The sequence below is a fragment of the Papilio xuthus genome, unplaced genomic scaffold (assembly GCF_000836235.2).
Source record: "Papilio xuthus unplaced genomic scaffold, Pxut_1.1 DF827461.1, whole genome shotgun sequence".
Taxonomy (NCBI): domain Eukaryota; kingdom Metazoa; phylum Arthropoda; class Insecta; order Lepidoptera; family Papilionidae; genus Papilio; species Papilio xuthus.
In genome coordinates this window covers 318,264-335,943 of record NW_013531188.1, presented here as the reverse complement: position 1 = coordinate 335,943, position 17,680 = coordinate 318,264, and the positions used below count along the sequence as shown (strand labels likewise).

The following is a 17,680-nucleotide window of genomic DNA, read 5'->3' as shown; positions in this document are numbered from 1 at the left end:
AGTTTATTCCACGGGAACGAAGTCACGGACATTGGCTAGTATTTACTTAACATTGTGTAACTTCCCACATGCTGTGAAACTTTGAGAAGCAACGTCCAAAGCAGTAGATCATACTAGTAGCCTGGGCGGAGGCGGCTCGCGTGTGGTCTGTCGGGTCCCCAGTAGGGATAGTGGGGGATAATTGCAGGATTAAATCCTTACACCGACGTTTCAGGTTTCCGCGCCTCGCTTTACAGGTCCAATACGTAAAAGGAATGGTACTATATCAATGCCATTTGTCCATTTCCTTTGCTGTACATACATTTGTATGCTACTAACTTTAAATTAAAGGTTTACCACAATATGTATCGGAGTTCGATTTATTCTATACTACAAATCATAAACAATGTTCGTAAAACACGTGTATTATTAGCAATTTTATACTTAACTAGCTGTCGCCCGCAATTTCTTCTGCGCGGAATTAAAAATAAATAACTTAAGCCTATGTGTTCTTCAGACTATGTTCTACATGTATGCCAAATTTCAAGTAAAATCCGTTGGGACGATCCGGAGATACCTTCAAACAAACATCCATCTAAACTTTCGCATTTATAATATTAGTAAGATTTGCGAATATATTTAAACAATCAAACAATAGAAAAATTTACAGTAAACTTGTACACACTGTAACATACTAATTTAAGAAAATTATTGTTATCCTTATTTATTACAAGAGAATGAATGGGATAGCAACATTAATATTAAAGGACGCATAGAACTCTCTAATTTGAAAGTCCCAATGAAATATTATCGTATACTAATAAAAACAAATGCAACCGTCACTCCGACACACAACCGGCAGCAACAGAGCAAGACAAGACAAAACAAACGATAGTCTTATTTGGCGAGCTCACTTAATCTACGATTCACATGACAAAATACAGAGACGCGGAAGTTGCTTGTGATATAGACAATACAATACCCTTACCTTTGAGAGTAATACGAACTAGCAACTAGCTTGGACCTGACGACACACTTTTTCCACTAGAGCTAGTAGCAACATAGTCAAAGAAATAAATTCACTACCCACCTAGAATAGAATAATGCAAGTCGCCATAAGAACTATTGTCACCATCCCGTTAATTTTCTTTGAGTAAAAAAGAGATAGCAAAAGTGTTTACAATCATATTGTAAGTATCAAATACTGATTCATCGTAATGGGTAGGAAATTAACGTTCTCGGATGTACAAATATGAAAATGCGGAGCTAGATTCGCTCGACTTTAAGCTTAGTGGATAAAGGGTTTTAGTAACATTGGGAATAAATCCAAAAGACATTTCCCGGAGTGCTAACCATAACTTTAGCGTTCCAGTGCAGTGGTTTCTTTATCTATTTTAAAGTATAGTATTCATGGTTCTATGGTCAGTCGTAAATCTGATAGTATTCCATTTAATAGCTATGATATTATTTACTCTGATATCTATTTCTTTGACGCATTTTACTGAAAGTACTTTAGTATCACGAATTTATGAATTGTCGTTTATCAAATAGGAATATTCCTGTGGTCAATTTTATTGTAAATACTAAATTAAGTAATACTTAGTTAGAGACGACGGAAAATAAGGGTGATGGTAAAGAGCGCTTGGATTAAGATAAATTTTGGAAAACAATATTATAAAGTAAAAATATAAAATAGAATAATGATATGTGATTAGCACGCACTATTAGTTTGAAGATATATTTACAACTGCTATTTTAAATAGCAACAAAAAAGGATGAAAAAATACAGTATGTTGAAAAAGAAAGATTAAAAAAATTATAAGTAAAAACGTAAAAGGTTCCGTATGTGTAGTCAACACTTAGTACTTTAATGTATGTATCTCTTTTTCAAATTTATGGTTTGATCGTGCTGACTATAAATAAACCTTAATTTCAATAACTAAACTAGAGTCATAGTACATGTGTTTAGGAAAATGGTAGCTAAAACACGAACATTTCAAATGTAGACAGTAAGTCTGTTGTAGACCAAAGCGACAAGCTAGGAGGCTAGAATCTAGACAATGCCTAGGTCAACGGCAGCATCTCGTGTTTGTGACACTCGCGGTACAGTCGCGTAGTAAAATGGTTACATGGAACTAGTTACAAAAGTGTAAAATGTTAAATATTGTGAATTTAAAACAAATGCATAAACCGTAATTTTTTACGCTCTAACTAATAGTGTTACCATGGGTAAAATACGTGTTTGAACGTAGTAAGGAAAATATTTAACATTTTTTCGAGTATATAAGAGTATATAAGAAATGTTCCATATAACATAAACATTTACTTTTAAAGAAACATAAAAAATTGTTTAAAAATTCAGCTAATAGATGGCGCTATTTCATCCATTACATCCAAGTTAACAAAATTAGGTTATTCAATATCGAAACAAATTATATGCTAAAAAGCATATTCTAATAACGTCTGTTTTTTAATTAAATAATTTTATTTTATTATGTTATTAGTTTTGGCGTGAATGCACGAAAGATATACGAGTCAGCCCTGTAGGCGATATGACGAATAGACAATTCGTATTGACGATTCATCGTTGTGTATACAGCGGAGCTAGATAAAGTGCATTCGCTTTGAAACGATTTTATGACGAACTTCAAAAATGTATGGAACTGAAGTGCGACATTCACGTGTCTTATTGAAAGTTATTGTCAATTCTATACATTTTTGAAGTTAGTTATGGAATCCCTTCGGAGCGATTGCACTTCGTCTAGTCCCACAAAGCGCGCGCTACTCGATACACGCAACGCAAGGATACGATATTAGTTTCAAAAATTTACGTTGCCTCGTGTACGTAGTGCCTTAGCGTTTAAAAATGTATAAACTATTCAAGTCTACTAATTAGTATATAAATTGTAACTCCTGTAAACAATGCGGGCTTGTCTACAACAAAACACTTGTTTAACAACGAAATCGTTTTCAGTTACGAGCGAACATTTTTACGACACGAGTGATTTATGTTCGCGCACTCCAAGAAATTGTACGATTTTTTGATAGACCTGTCACTGGAAAAACGTGAAAGTCGCCAGTTTGGAATTTGTCTAAAATTGTAAAGACTCGGAAAATTGCATATCGAATGAATTCACAAATTAACATGTTACATTTCAGTAATTTGTTAAGGTTACATTTCATTGGTCCACTATTCTTTATTCTTCTTCTTCTAGTGCCTCTTCAGTCTTGAAGGTTGGTCGCTAACTTGGAATATTTGTTCCTGTCAAGTGCAAGGCGAAACAGTTCCTCCGCTGACCTTATTGGCTACATACAAAGTTTCTAAACAACATGATATTGAATAAGTTTACATTTTTATAATAAAGAGTCGAAATATATTCTAAATGTGATACGTAAACTGAATAAATTCGTTCAGAAAGCATTTTCCCGTGTCTATATTTCCCTAGTCAAGTTACAAACGAACGATGTCTACGATTTGCCGGTGACAGATCGACGGCCATTAAGCCGTTTTAGTGTAAGTTTATGACATTTTAGTAACGCCTCGTACCTTTATTGTGGGAAACCAAAGTTTGTTGAGCATCACCTTGACGTAAGCTTTACCAGTTTACGACTGGTTAAGTATTCTTTAAATTAAAACGGTTTAAGAACAACTTTGATCCTTGTTTAACGATTTACGGCTAAAGTGTACATTACCTGATTACTATTTATTTGATCGTCATCATCATCAACATGCCCTTATCTCTATTGAGGGTCGACACAGTATGTACTACTCCTCCATACATCTTTATCAGCCGTCATATCCGAACACAGTCCACACAGTCATTCCATACTTTTTTGGTCTTCCTCTGCTTTTGTAGCCATACACTTTCAATCTCATTACTTTTTTGCTTATAACATGTCCAAACCACGCTAATCTATTACTCCTCAATTTCTCGATCACTGGCGCTACTTTCAAACTTCCTCTAATATACACATTTTTAACTTTTAGCATACAAATTTCATCTTTATGCAACTGTAACTACTATTTATTTGATAAACTATTCAATTGAATACTTACAAAAGGATATTTTTAAAGCTTAAATTATATTGTTAAAAAACAGAGTAACTTTAACTGGGCGGTAAACATTAATAGGTGACAAACAAAAATGTACTCTTAGTAGGAATCCAGTAATTGTAATCCATTGCGAAATACATGTACCATATAGCCATCTTTATCATTCACTATGAAAACAATAGAGATAAGAATATGTTAAGTTCAGGTAAAATTACTGTACTAAATCTCAACACGTACTTACGTATCAAAATTGAATTCAAATGTGATAATTACTTAGATTTTTACGACTGACGCTGTGTTAATAATAATAATCTTAATAGACATAATAAAATTGTAAATGCTAAGGTTTATTTTAAGATTTCTTTCACGTGGATAATTCAAATAAACTAATGTTGTAAAATTCAAATAATACACTCATTTATAAGTAGTAAAAGTAAAGCTTTTATCAAAAGAATTTTAACGATGAATTAACTACTTTAACACATCATCATTAGCTCACTCACTATACGCATCCACTGACTGTGCCTACCCTAAGTTAGGGGTGACTAGGCCACGGGGGAGTCCATCACCGGCGACTGAGGGTTGCCTCCCCCCCGAGAGGGAGCTGCCTCGACAGCTGGCGCTGACGGGGCCGCGGACGAGAGCGAAAGCGTGCCCGTGGCCCCGTCCCGATGCGTTGGAGGAACAGAGAGATTTAGTGGGTATGCCTCCGTTATGGAGGAGAATCCCACATAACTACCGCGTCCCCCCCAGGGCGCGGAGTATACATAAAGCATTCCTCTCTGGAAAAAAAAGGGGTGAATAGGCCATAGGTTAACCACGTTGACCCAGTGCTGGTTGACTTCACACATATCTTTGAATTTCTTTGCAGATATGCGGGTTGCATCACCTTCCGACATTTTCCTTGACAGTACGTCGGATAAATGTATATGTAAGTATGAAAAACACATTGGTACACAGCAGGATTAGAACCCAGGACGTGCTTGCGAATCAAGTGCTTTAACCTATGAGCTACTGACGCTCTTATTTAGATGCATAGAAACTAAATTACAATCAAAATTCATCTCATGTCATTCTGGAGTTCTTGTTCTCTTCTTTGTTTACCTTATGTTACTTTTGAGATGGTTAGTATGTTAGTATGTATAAATAAAGTGTAAAATAGTTGATACCCATAAGGAAACGATAGATAGATTGTGAAGCACTTCCTAAATCCAATGAAGGACATAAAAGTGGCAAGTCAATATCGGTTTGTAGCCAGTTGTAACATTAAGAATGGAACACAAACGCGTGTCGCCCCCTAGTGTCGAGTTTTACGACAATTTTATTGGCAAGATAAAGCCGGCTGACCATGCGCCCAACAAATTGTATAGATATAGAGAAGTCAACGAACCGATGCTGCTATTAATTAACTAATTTTCGAGCAATTAATTTGTGACCGATAGCTGAGTTGAATGAAAGCGGTCTATGGAATGTTAGTTTGTCAACCGATTGACGAGATGTGGGTGGAAATATGACGTCATTAGTTAACTTGTTTTTGAAGAAATTTTAATCCAAAAGAGATACAATCACAGTCGACTTTAATTTTTATTAAATATCTAAAGAAAGATGTATATGGCATGTTTTCATAGCAAACGAGCAAACACCAAGCGAGGTGACCGCTGCCCGTAGAAACCCGCAATTGCATCTACGTTACTTACCTTTAATCGATGAAGGATACTGGAGGAGGATATTTCCCCTTACTATGCATCAGATCTAATCTAATAATAAAAATTAACATAAAATTATCCTAAAAGCAGCCCAGCCAGAGGTCCTTTTAAGGGTTCATTCCTCCTGATCATCCCGAGGCTATGCAAACTAACTATTGGCCAAGCAATTTATGATTGCAGTATTCTTTTGCGATCACGACGTGTGAGACCGCCTTGTCGGACAAACTGTCTCTAGTAAATTAAAAACAGCAACCTTATGTCAAGGGAATAAAGTTGTTATTCGTTTACATTTTCCAAATGTATAGTCGGCTTGACAAAGGTGATCAATTTATATAACTACATTTATAATAAGAACCTTAAACTATTTGGTTTTAAGGAGTATTTTCCCGTGAATAAAGATACCCGAATATTCTGATATCTCAATTGGTATCGATTATTCTTTGGAATTTATGGCTGTGTAACAATCTGATGGCGTGTTTGTTAAATGTTTTGTATCGATTTGGGGGAAAAAGTTTATTCGATACATCGGATAGCTGGCGATCAATCAAACTTTTCTTTTTTTCAAATACATTTTGTTAAGTTTTTAAATGTAATTTACCCGCGTGTATCAGTTACCTTCCCGTCAAAATTAGTCTAACTGTGCCGAAAATTACCCGGAACAAACACAGTCTAACGGAAAGACAGACAGACAGACAATATATAATAAAAATTTTCGTTATAAATAACGCAAAAATATCATGTTTAAAAAATATAACATTCCAATTATATTTATGCTTAATTTTTCTACTCTACAATGTTTTTAATATTGTATAAAACTAATACTAATAATATAGAAGTGTTTTTGACATAATTTGCAAAAAAAAAAATAGACAAGACCTGAATTAATATCTTGTATCCAGCCGCATGCTCTCATTTTAATTAATTTCAAATGTCATCTGATAACGCAAACCTTTATTATTACGTAGATATGTACCCATAATAATAGTATTAAAAAAATAGTGGTTATTTGTTATGTTTTTAATGAAGTATACGAATAGTTAATATTCATTCAATGTTTAAAAATTGTTCATATAATTTTTAACTGTTCTTATAAACATAGGTTTTCACTACAGAAACAAATTTCCAAAACATGTTGTCGAAATCGACCCAACCGTTTCCGAGATACACGGAACAAATGCGAATTTGCGGACAGACAAACGGGAAGACAACAATTTTATTTGTTTTTCATTATCAGCAATGCATAATGTATACGAATTACCATTATTTGGTTATTACATACAGACAAATCTAATTTTATTAATATGTATAGAATATGTATTTATCAGTTAATCTTTAAGTAAATAAAATAGGTTTTCTTAATCTGATTTCTCTTACAGTTTGTCTTGATAGAGATGAATGTAAAGTCGTGTAAGGCGATACCTTATGCCCATTTAGGTAGTCTGCTTTATTGCATTACTTTGTAGGGCTTAATAATTGATGATGATCGCTTTTAACTAGAAAGTCGATGTGAACGTTTGAATAAGCTTTTACTTAAGACTATGCATTATGAAAATTAGGATTAACTTGTTTTATACTATTCTTATTCTTTCCAGGTGTTTTATGGTCATTAAGTATAAGTAAATAAATAACAGAGGCGATAGAGGTGTTTCAGGAACTTACCAAATTTCCGTGGACTCAGCCTACCCCACTAAGTCGTATGCGTGATGGTTGGACAGACTTCAATTATTCATTAAATTGGAATTTAAAAGAAAGCCAATAGTAACATTATGAGTGAGAACCGAACCTATGATTCGCCATAACACACTTATATGATAGTTTATAGTTTGTTAAAATTTCCATAATATTTTAATTAATTATATAATAAAATAGTCGGCGCCGACACAGATCCTGTCCACTAGCAGTAGCCGGCGCCGCTAATCACCATTAGTTTCACACGAGGGCAGAAAACTACAGCAGGACAGTGCAATACTGATATGAATTTCTTCAAAGAACAAAGCTGAGAGAGAAAAGTACCGTTTTGATTATATAGTCTAACAAGGTAATTTGGTATATTTAGTTTATTTTATTTATGAAAGAGGCAAGATATGTAAAACATGACATGACAGCTACACGATGATAAGGACTTTATGACACTTTGTAACATTGAAAGGTGGGCTAGCGAGCTATCATAATGTTTGACTTATACCCACTGGGCCAGATATCCTTGTCGGTCTGTGTGTGCGTTCAAGCAATGCAGTACTGCAACGGTACTGTCTAGTCTCATTTTTCTGCCCTCGTGTGAAACAATATGACAATTCATATTTCATTATTAATGTCCTCATTGAATATAATATTGTGGCTTTGTATGTTTCACAAAATGTAAAGACCTATTTGCACTAGCACTACTTGACTTTCGTTATTTGTATTTTAATGAAAACAGAGTTTTATTAATCCTTGTAACTTAAATTATTCTTTGCTGCTCTTCCGCGCCTTTAACCGGGGTTATTTAAAGAGGAAGAAATTTTTTGAATGTATTTAAATAAAACACAATACGAGGTTTGATTAATAAAAATTCTGTCATGTTTTGTGGCCTTTTGCTACCTATAGATAAAAGTTGCGACTTAAGTGCTTTATTTATTTGTATTTTACATTTTGTGTGAATCGTTTGACTCTAATTTAAAAATAAATTATTTATAAATAAATAAAAAGGAAATTCATTCAACAACAACAACATTACTCACGCCTGAAATCCAGAGGGGTAGACACAGACCAACCTCGCAATCGAAGCGATCCCGACACACCTTTTTCATACATAATTTATTTTATATTAACACTAGCTGTCGCCTGCGACTCCGTCTGCGAGGAATTAACAAAATACCTATGCCAAATAATACACTTATGTAAAATTTTAGCAAGATCCATTCACAGCTCTGGAGATAACTTCAAACAAACATCCATCTAAACATTCGCATTTATATTATAATAATAAGGAGATTGCAGAAAGGATGCACGTAATGAATATTATATTAAAAGCGGTGACCTGTTTCGTTTATATAGTGCATATTTTATCATTCCAAAGTGAATTTGTGATCTTAATAATATCTTAATTGTTTTATAAGTAACTTTATCAATGTGAATCATCAATTTCTGTTCTGAGATCTGATTACTACAAAGTAAGTTATTTATCTATTCAACGATTTCGTTTTTGATTATTTTAATGGTGTATAGATCTTAATTTTATTATCTTAATAATGCTCGTGTTACAATTTTCGTTCCCATACTCCTCCGAAACGGCTTGACCGATTCTTATGAAATTTTGTGAGCATATTGAGTAGGTCTGAGAATCGGCCAACATCTATTTTTAATCCCGCGCAGACGGAGTCGCGGGCGGCAGCTAATTGCAAATATTTTTTACATAAATTAAATTTGGCCAAGATAAATTCAAATGGCAAATAAATAAAATTCGAACATGTTAATATTCTAAATATAGGGTAATTTTGATGATTTGAATCATCTAACCGCTTTCTAAAAATAGTAAATTCAATCAGGAATATAATTACAGAGTAGACAAAAGAAATATTTCACGTTTACGAAGACAACGAAATATATCTAACCGCCCTCCAATAGTTTGCACCCAAAAATACATTCAAATATCCGCCGCCATTCCACTGAAATACATCGAAAACAATACGTCTGAAATAGGAATGATCTTTTGACACAATTCCTATTTAACTCTTATATATAGTTGACAAAATAAATTACAAGCGAATTTAATATTTATGGCCATACAAATAAAGATCTGACGGTTCTCTGCCAGCCGCAAGATTATGTCGGTTAATCTTACTAGGAGAAATGTCAGAAATGTTCCGATACGACGCCCCACAATCGTAAACTTGTGGATTAGGTGTGGAATGCTTTGCGTTTTACTTACTAATGTGACAACAAAATATAGATAAAATAAATTATTTTGATAATAAAAGATCTTACAGATAGGTACGGTGATGTCAAAATAACAAGTTTAAAAAAAATGTTGAAGCCTTTCCACAAACATTTTATTTAAATTTGTCTTTAAATAAAGTAGTCCTTGTTCTCCCTTATCATTATGGTCACTCTATTCAAAACAACATCAACCTATCGCTGTCCGAAATGTCCGTCCTAAGTCCTTGAGTAATTCCCGATAAAAAATTACGTTTCCTTGTCACCCTAAATCAATATAACCCCAGACATAAATCTGTGTCGCGTCTCGCAAACCGTCAAAATCACATTTAGCAGTAAAATCAACATCCAAAATCGAATCAAAAGAACAATGTTAAGAGATTTTGAAGTACGGAATTCGTTTATTTTCTCAAAACGATTCATAAAATTAAGTGCCTGTTTCCACTATGCAGACACCCGAACGACGTTGGCCGTGGGTGGTACTCGCGTCCGCGCCAGTGAAAAAAGGACAATCGACTTTTAGAAGTGGCTCGTATATCGGTAATAATCTTTGAATTAACTACAATATTAACTCCTAGAAAGGAAGAATACGGTTTGCAAACTCTTTGATCACATAACAAAATAGTTTAAAATTTAATTAACAACAAACATTATATATAAATAAAACAATGTGGTACATAGCAAAGCGGTGACAACTCAGTGACTGTCGGGCCCGCCTTTCGTGTGTAGGTATGCAGTACGACTCCCAGATATAAATAACATCACATGTTTATTATGAAATATATTTAAACACGAGAACAAGTTGATGGAGATTCGAAAACGATGAAGAAATATGGTGAAGAACATATTTTGAAAGGTTATAAGATGAAGTTATTTAGTTTATAATTGTAGTAGAGAGTAGATAATTGTATTGAGTAAAAATTATTCCTTTAGCAAACAATTTTATTTGTAATAGTAATTTAAATAATTCTAAATTTAACACATGTTTAAATCAAATTCCTTATCGAAAATAAATTTTGATTTATAACTAAGACTTAACAACAAAATTAATTTCTTTTTGTGATAATTATATTAAATTTATTGCAAGAAACATTCCCTTGTTTCCAGGAAAAGAAATAATGTATCATAATAAAAATAAATGACATTTAACGGCATTATTTTAAGGTTCATATTTGTGTAACAATATTTTATAATCAAGATCAAAGGCAGCAATTTGTCATTAGTTTTAAAGTGATATTTATATCATAAAATCACGTAAAATAAGCATAATCGGCAAAAATAAGGGCTACAAAACTCTTATCGTTGGTTTCTGAGACCAAAATAATCCACTCCGTACCAATTTCATTAATGCGATACGTCTTTTACGCAAAAACTACTTATCCGATTTAAATGAAATTTGGTACACAGATAGTTAGAGCTTGAGTATGTATGTCCTTTCTTGGTTAGTTTTTAACGCGATAAAAGGATTGTAACGGGTTGAAAGTGGGGGTGGAAATTATAAAAAAAAATCACGCAAACGAAGTTGCGAGCGCAGCTAATATTAAATACTTTTAAAAGTCAAAATGAAATTAACATCTTGTCATTTTATTAAAAAAAAAATCTTAGTAATCTCTCATGTCACGCTGTCACGGTATATTTAATATAATTTGTAAAATATAATATAAATAAATGATGAAATATTAATAATATTTAATGAGCCATGTTCACAGAGAAATGTAGATTCCTCAACAAAGTTCTACAATGATTTTCATATGTTTCTTTTGATCTCTATTTTAGACAGTTATTATTTGTTGAAAGAATATGTTTTACTTTTAGAGAAAGTTATCATATTTATGACGATATTTATAAAAGATAAATAGTACTACATATTTACCTGGATTTTGTTAAAAGAATATCAAATAAATTTTCACATTCAAATAACACGTAAAATTAACCTAATTTCTCTAACATTTTCTTTCCTTTATTATTTACTCACATGGTATCCTCTCCTTCATATCAGCTCACTGTTATCTGAAAAAAAAACAAGTTTCATTAATGTTTATTAAGAAAATATTAACAACTAGCTGTAGCTCGTGACTCCGTCCGCGCGGAATTAAAAAACATTATAAATAGCCTATGTGTTCTTCCAGATTATGTTCTACATGTGTGACAAATTTCATCAAACAATCCATCCGTCCATCCATCTATTATAAACTTTCGCATTTATAACATTAGTAAAATAAGAATCATATCTAAGTAGACATCTAATTATTATAATAGAGAAGAAAGATAGTCTAAAAGCTAGATATATTTGAGTACGTTCTTCCTTACAATACGTGTTATTGCAAAACCCAAAGATTCGCTAACAATTCAGATCGCGAACTCACATATAAACCACGATGTCTAGACTAGCGGCTGGCGACGGCGCGCCATGTACTAGAAATGTAGTAATCGATTTTTATACTTGAAAACGTTACGTGCAACCCTCATTAAACATAAATGGGGTAAACAGATGCTAAGCATGACCTCTTATTTGGTTCCAAAAGGAAACAATGTATTAGAGAATTTTCGTTTCATTGTGATTTCTCTGATTCAGAGGTATAATAAGATGTTTGATTCGTATTCCTCGTGTCACAATATTTATAGTAGTCATAAATCTTGTTTTTCTTTTACTAACTAGTGTTTTTCGGTGCCCACCCAAGTCTAAGTAAATTATCAGCAATGTTACCTCATAGCAAATTCTCGCAACATGCCAACTTTTGATTACTCATGAGTAAACGCGCTGCATTCAAATTCTAATGCAACATCTAATAACGTTATTAGAAATATTTACGAACAATTTATAGCCTATACGAATTGACTATCAGAAGAGTTAACACGCGCGTCATTGTACCCCCAATCACGTAGGTCATAAAGCCCATTATCGCGTGTCAAACCATAGTGTCAAAGAATGCCTGTCCGTGTCACGCAATGTCTTACTGGACCATGGCGCCACCTTAGGTCTTCAATACTTAAATATATCACTCAAAAAAATGAATTGTAATTCTTATTGGTCACACCATAAAGGTTGTTTTCCTTTAACATGTTGCCTTGCAATACTCACGTGTAACGTTGTTTCGCATACGCGCTGCGACTTCGTCCTCAGCCGGACACAATATTGGCTCATATCGAGGCGGCCCGTTCATACAAATTGCGATTTTAATGCCGTTTTAAACGGACCCTTTCCTTTTTCCATTTGTCATTCCGAACCGTTTCGTGTTTACAACGGGATGGAGAGAATTAAGTGCATTCAGTAAATGGGCGAGGGACGTGTTCGGGAAGGCAACTGCTCGCTTACTATCGCAAAGAATCGATTTACTATCGGCACGTATCGATTCCGCATCGCGATATCGATATTCGCTCCCTCTCTATGCTAATCGAGTGTTAAGAAGACAGATTTAAGGACTTACGAAGCTACGTCTTCCGTACTAATTTACTTGCCGACTCCTTGGATTTTAGTTGTCTAGACAATGACTTTAAATGTTCATTATTTGTTATACAATAGGTAGGGCTATAACTCTTCAGAATATATTACAAATAAATATATCAAGAGGTAATATTTATTTGTGTTTGTGTGTAGTTGTTTTTAAATTGTGACGTAAAGTTTTTACTTTATATAACACTAGTTTTTACGCGCGCCTCTATCCTCACCGAATTAAAAAAAAATAGTAGAGACTGGCGCGATGTTAAGAGCCGCCAAGATATTTGAATACTAATATTGCTATTTTGCTAATATTTGTAACGAGTATAAATTGGTTTCTTACATTTCAAATAAATATTAGAACATTCTTTACGAGTCTAACTCCAACGAGTTCTTATGCCAAGCAAAGCTTTGTCTACTTAACAACCAAATACTACATTTTACTGGTAATAATTTACATTGGATTAGTAGTATCTTTGCAGTGCCTGCCCACCTATGATTTTATCAAACCATCGTTGTAACATTAAATCTTATCACGTACGAATAGAGTTCAAATTAAAATAAAGCATAGCATGTGCTACAGATAACCGAATCTAATTTTGACATGTGTCAAATGATGTACAATAAATTGGATAGTTTATGGGCCCGTTCGGATATTTTGCCCTAAAGTTTGGACTGTCCGCAATTAATGGTTTTAAATATTTGAAACGTTTTACGCAACAGACACATTAGTGGAGTGATGTTAAACCACACTGCTCAATAAACAACATGGAACTATTGCTGGTTGTTTTATAGCAACTAATCTTTGCATTTAAGTAGAAACCTTCCAAACTATGACAAATATTTCTACGCACAGATGTAAGTCATTGTCTAGTATATTTTTTACTGGTATGACGCCGCCATGTTCTGATTTCAAACATTCTAAAACATTGGGTTATTTTTAATTCTTTCTTTCCAAAAGCTTCATATCTAAAACTCCAAACTTGTCCTTTGCTTTACTTATAAGTCGCAATCTCCTGAAAGTCAATTAAGAGGCAAGATAAGTCCTAATTTTGGATTCGCGCTGGAGCGAATTTCATTGTAATTTATAACGTACGGAACACAAGGCCGGTTACTTTGGCGATAAGCATGGTGTTGTATGTCGAGACATAACAACCTTTACTTGGAAAACAATTAAGTTATTACATGTCAAAAATTCGTCAACGGATTCTTTAATTATAAAAATAATATTTATTTATTTATTAACTCTTAATGCTAACATAATACATAACATATAATATAATATAATATAATATATTTGGATCTTTATACAGCAAATTGATATTATAGTTATATGACACCCTGTACATATCTATAGGTCCTAACCATTTAAATGCACTATCAGAATAATTCCTTCACTCTACAGGGCGGTAAAATAGACCCAAAAGCTTATTGGATATATGTAGCCCACCCAGCTAACGATAGAAAGGATTTTAGTATTTAGAATTCAAAGCTTTCTGAAATTTATGAAGTTATATTTACTTTAACATTCATAAGTAGGGAAAAGTTAAAAAGTGAGACAAAATTCGATTGATAACGATACGAACCCACTACCACAAGTATGTAGTCCACGCCTTAAACCATTAGGATGTTGGCACTAATATTATAAATGCGAATCTTTAGATAGATGGATGGATGTTTGTTTGAAGATGTCTCCGGAACGGCTACATGGATCTCGTTGAAATTCGGCCTGGATGTATAATATAGTCTGGAAGAACACATAGTCTACTTACTAAGTATGATAATAAATCCGCGCAGACGGAGTCGCGGGTGACAGCTAGTATTATTATAAACGATTAAGCAAAACGGATGCTCATTTCATATCAGTTTTGTTTTAATAAAACTCGCAATATTATGTTGATTTCAAATCTTTAACACTTCTTTACTGTCTGTTTTCTGTTGTTATTTCAAACTGGTTATCAAGTTTGATCAAAGACTATATGAAGTTGTACGCTTCATTTTGTTTGTGTGTTCGCTTCCTTGTTTACATTGGCTTTAGCAACACGCGGGAACATGTTTCATTCACAGAAATATTATGTACGTGTGTGGCGGTTTACATTGGTAACTGGTACTTTGAATGTAGACCATCCTGTGACATCATAAGTAATTTGGATGACATTTCTTTGATGTAATATAATTCCGAAGTTTTATTTTACGTTGCAGGCTTTCTATATTTAAATAAAACAGTACATACATATTGTCAGGGATGGCAAACCAACGGCACGAGGAACGTTTTAGGAACGTCACTAATTAAAAAAATTTGTTATGCTCTGGTTAAAAAAGTGTAAATTAGGAAAGGATAAGCGAACGCCAATGATCCCCACAATACGAAAACGTTCCCAATAGTCACAAAGTCAAAATTATTTTATGACACTTGTATAACCTCATTCAAAGATTTAATATCATGTCACTTAATTTAAAAATAAAATTGTTAATCGACTTGGATGTTCACGTATTATACAAATGTAGAAGAAGCGAGAGAGGTGAGAGGTCCAAGGCCTACCCCTCTTGGTTCTAGTTACGTCGTTATTTATTTAAGATAAAATTTTTTATCGAAAATATTCATAAACATTGAAACAGACTTCCAGCAATCACAATTCAAATATCGAAATGCTCAATCAACAACAAAACAAGCAATAGTCTATAGAATCCCGTACACTGCTAACTCATACAACAACATACAAACATTGGGAGCGGGAGCTAAGCAACGTCAACAGTAACAGTGCCCAAATACGTACACGGATTTACTTCGTCAGAAATAGAAGCTTGAATACGTGTGTTGTAAAATGTCGGCAGATCGCCTGATTGATATATGGACCGATCCGACACGTCGGCGTAAGCACAAAGATTAAATAACAGAATCGACAAATTATACATATAATTTATATATTCATAATTTTTATAATTAAATTTATATTATATTTCCGACATCCATCTTCATGCACTTAGTAAAAAATAATTGACATCATATTTGGTCCATTTTATTTAAAAGCAGCAACAGAATTAAACTAGGTAATAAATCTGGATGTCCGGTAGTGTTTGGCATTTTAAAAAAAATTTTGTACCAACTTTTGCGTCTGTTCAAACTTAATTTAATCTTTGCCAAAAAAGTAAAGCGATGAAATTCGAAGAAAGCACAATAAAGTCCGTATTCCCGTCCGATATCCGTATTTAGATTGATAGATTGTATTTCCTTATTTCATGTAATTATTTTTAAAATACATAAAATGTATTCGCACGTAATAAATGAGATAGAAAAATTGTTTTGTTTTTTACCAAGCATAGAGTTATATGAATCAAATTTAAAAAGATTGCTTGATTAGTACATTAACAAAGTCACCGTAAAACTGCTGAAGAAAGTCTGTGATTAAATATTAAAATATATATTTTATTAATAATAAATACAAATTGTGCGTGTCCGTGATATTTATAGTGTGCATTTAAATCACAAAAGGACCAATATATCTATTCGATTTATATGACCGCTTATTCCCTTATTTGTGCATTTTGCTGCGACAGTAAATTGTAAACATGCACTTACGTGGCAATGCTATTATCCGAGCTGTCATTGTGTATTGATTCGACTGACATTACTAATTTAACTCGACTTATGACCGGTGAAAAGTCGATTAAAATATGCTTTTAATGTTTTATAACGGAAGTGTCGTAAATAATGTGTAAACAAGATGGCCGACGTCTATGTTGTGTTGATTCTCACGTTTTGGAAATTAGCATCACGGGAATTTATAGGAAGAAAGTAAAAGCGCACATAAATAAAACGAATTGGACTAAACGGCGAAAGGGAAAGCACAGCACACGAATATTTGTAACAAACGCTAATATATCGTCATCAGCCAAATTTGTATGAAAATTTGTGCACCGATAGGGGATCGGGCGTAAAGTACACCAATAATCTCATACTAAATAGACACAAAGACGAACGAAGACACTTATCGCATACCTTCGTGCTAGGTCCACTTTTTTTCATAAGTAAATTTTGCGAGAAGCATGTAAGCGTTAATGTATAAAAAATATTGCTTTTATTAAGTTGAGTTTTAATTATTTGCATTTTTTTTCTAAAACAATATGCATAATTAACAAGCGCTAAGTACTGGGACAAGTGACTAAATAGTGTTGATGCATAAATCAAGTGCGGGCTCGACCCGCGGCAATTACTGTCCCGCTCGTGTTCGTTGACAAGCCACTTGCCCGACAAACTGACAGCCCGCAACAACGCGTAACCATGTTTGTAGTAAGCTTAGTTTGGTATAGAAACTATTGCTTTTACAGCTTTATGAACAAGGATAGTTTAATTAATAGAATTTAAAGACGAAAAGTTTTTGCATCTGTGTGTTTAAGTTTATATGCGTGTTATATAAAATGTTGTGAATACTAATGCCACGTTTACATTACTCCAGTCCAGCAATCGAAACCAGTACTGGACTGGAATAATGTAAACTAAGTACTGGTATGACAAGCAGTCACTTATGTGAATTTTAAACAGTATAATTAAAAAAAACTACTGGAGAAAATAATAATTCCCAATAA

General features: G+C 33.5%; 1 long non-coding RNA gene across 1 annotated transcript in view; it reads right to left on the bottom strand.

Moving 5' to 3' along the window:
• LOC106119360 (uncharacterized) overlaps positions 1-11,669 on the bottom strand; it is an 84,939-nt gene extending 73,270 nt beyond the window's left edge. The window contains exon 1 of the long non-coding RNA XR_001227956.1: positions 11,630-11,669. This is a non-coding gene — a long non-coding RNA (uncharacterized LOC106119360). The remainder of the gene's footprint in view (positions 1-11,629) is intronic.
• Positions 11,670-17,680: the final 6,011 nt, after the last annotated feature.